Source organism: Sapajus apella, unplaced genomic scaffold, assembly GCF_009761245.1.
Source record: "Sapajus apella isolate SASKATOON/1434 unplaced genomic scaffold, GSC_monkey_1.0 scaffold47, whole genome shotgun sequence".
Classification (NCBI taxonomy): Eukaryota; Metazoa; Chordata; class Mammalia; order Primates; family Cebidae; genus Sapajus; species Sapajus apella.
In genome coordinates, this window is record NW_022436987.1 from 1,630,611 (window position 1) to 1,633,588 (window position 2,978).

A 2,978-nucleotide genomic window follows, 5' to 3' on the forward strand; every position below is an offset into this window, starting at 1 on the left:
AAAGAAAGAAAGAAAGAAAAAGAAAGAAAGGAAGGAAGGAAGGAAAAAAAAGAAAAAAAAAATGTGGTATGTTTAGACCATGGGATACTACTCAGCCATAAAAAGAAATGAAATAATGTCTTTGGCAGCTTGGATGGAGCTGGAGGCCATTATTCCAAATGAAGTAACTCAGGAATGGAAAACCAAATATTGTATGTTCTTACTTACAAGTAGAAGCTAAGCTATGAGTACACAAAGGCATAAGAGTGATATGATGGACTCTGGGGACTCAGGGGAAGGTTGGGAGGGAATGAGGGATAAAAGACTACACATTGGGTATAGTGTACACTGCTTTGGCACTAAACTCTCAGAAATCACCACTAAGGAACTTAACCATGTAAAAAAACCCACCCGTACCCCCAAAACTATTGAAATTAAATAGATAGATATTTTATAAAGTGTTTAAAAGTTTAGATGAGAATTATCTGATTTAGAGAATCAAATGTCTAATTTTTTATACACTGTTGTGGAATAATTCACAAACTGCAAACTGCTCTATGTATATTACCTGACTTGGTTCTTAGAACAATGTGAGGAAATTTAAATTATTATTAATACTATGATGATGATGATGATGATGATGCTCATCTTTCTAGATAAGGAAATTGAAGCCCACAGAGCCACTAAAGATATTAGATCTGATTTATTGAGCAGTTACTTTATGCCAGATCCTGGGTTAAGTCCATTGTCTCAACCCTTACAACTATATGAGAAAGATGTTATTATTACCCCATTTTGAAATGAGGAAACCAAGATCCTAGGATTAGATAACTTGCCCAGTATTACAGGGTCCCTAAGTCACATGGGATGAAACCCAGGTCTGTCATATTGTTTCTTTTAGGGACATAGGGAAAGGAATCACCTGGTTTGAGGCCAAGGCCAGAAGAGCTCTTCCTTTCTTGAGAATGATTGTCAGGGGCAGAAACTGCAGTAACCAGGGGGAGGATTACTGGATGTGCCAATCAGAGCCCGCTGTGCCAAGTAAAGCTTGTGAGTCACTGGCAAGGCTGCCTGCAGGCAAATATAAAGGACCACCAGGTACTCTGGATAAAAGCTGCCAATTCCAGCCCCAGGGTCTGCACACAATACAGCTGTGAGAGGAGGGCAGGAGTTTGGGAGTCACTGCTGCATTTCTACAGAGGTGTCAAGACTATTCTAGGGTCTTCCTTCTGAGAGCCCCATTGCTTCAGGCTTAGCTCCGTTTCCTCCTACAGGACCTAGGGCCTCACCTACTTCTTTCCTTGGATCATTACCCTTAGAAAACCTCAGTCTGGCTAAGATTTGGGATGTAAACTCCTCCTCCATGTTCCCAGTTAGCTACTCCTCCACAGAATCTTCTTGGACCCACCACACTCTACCCCTTCTTTCTTGGGATTTGGCTGCTAGCCCCAAAAGACAGATGGAAATAAAGTATCAAGCTTGGAGGAAATCAGATTCCTGGGGACACAGGCCATTCGATCCAATGGAGTGTTTGCTCCTAGTGCAAACACTAGGAGCCAGAAGCAGGAGGCAGGATGGGTGGATTCTAATTTGGACTAAGCTGGAGTTTGTCTTGAGGCTAGGATCTGAGGTAAGAGTTGGGAACAGAGCTACGACCCAAGTCAGGGCAAGTGTTAGGCTGGCCTTAATGTGCAACATATGGAAAACGGCGTGCATTAGGCAGCAACCAGAGTTGTATTTTACTTCTGAAACATCACTTCCTAGCTGGGGGACTCTCAGCCTTTTCCTCAAAATCTTTCAGGGTTGTTTAGAGAAATGCTGAAGATTTAAAATCTAAACAAGATGATGAATGTAAACTGCCTACTAGTGCCTAGAAGATGATAATCTCTTAATAATTAACAGTAGCTATGACTATTACTCTTTCTAGCAGCTATTGTGCCTTTGAGGGCCTTGGGCACAGGTTGTTCTGCTCTGCTTGCCCTCTGGCAGGGCCTCCAGGTTGTGCAGGCAAATACCAGATCTGGCCAGCAGAGGGCGCAAGGCACTTCTTCCTTTTTTCCTTCCACCTCCCTCCCAGGCTTAGGATTGCACTGCCTTGAAAAGCTTGAAGAATTTCTCAGGGAGAAATGGAATCTCAGGAACAGGGAACAACGTTGGGGAATTGTGATCTCAACTGGTCGGGTTTAGGCTTTTTCACAATGACTGAAATACATCAGCGGTGATATTGAGAGACGTTACGGAAAAGGATGTGCCAATCAGCAGCTCTGTTGCAGGCAGCACCACTGAGTGGCTGGGAACATTCAGACTGCCCTTCCCACAGATTGAAAGTTCTTTGTGCTTCTCAGCACTAGCTCACATGGAGCTTCTCTGTGTCCGTCTTCACCTTTTCAGCTCCCATGCCTTGGCCCGTTGTCCTCAACCTCTCCTTCACCAATATGTCCAACAGACAGGGCCCCAGAGGTTACTCACTTGTATCCGTTCGTGGAAGCCCTCTCTCTGAATGATCTTCTTTTGGCTCTTTTAACCTTCAAGTAAGGCCCTGACCTGGGAGATAAAGGCCTCTCCTGGCCTACCCATGAGGGCCTACATCTGAAGTCAAGTATCCAGCCAGAGCCAGCCCCCGAATGCCGAATGGGTGCCTCTTCTCTTCCCCAGCACAAGCCCCAGGCGTCTAAAAGGCCAGTCCTTGTCCTGGTTTCTTTTGTCTGCCCAACAGCCCTGCCTGCTCTGACTCTAGCCCATCTGCCTTCTCAGCTGGCTCCCTCTGTTTAATCATCCCAAGAGATGGGCCTCCTGCATGGGCAGAGAATGTGTGGGCAGGATCTCAGCACAGAAGCAAGTCTGCACATCACAGAAATACAGAGAAGAGAAGGCCTTGAAAGATAGGAGGAGAAGATGGCCTAATCAGACACGAAGGGCGGGGCTGAGCAAATGAGGAAAAGGGCAAGCTGGGCACCCCAAGGACTAAACTGTAGCTGATTTCTCTCCTAGCACCAGAC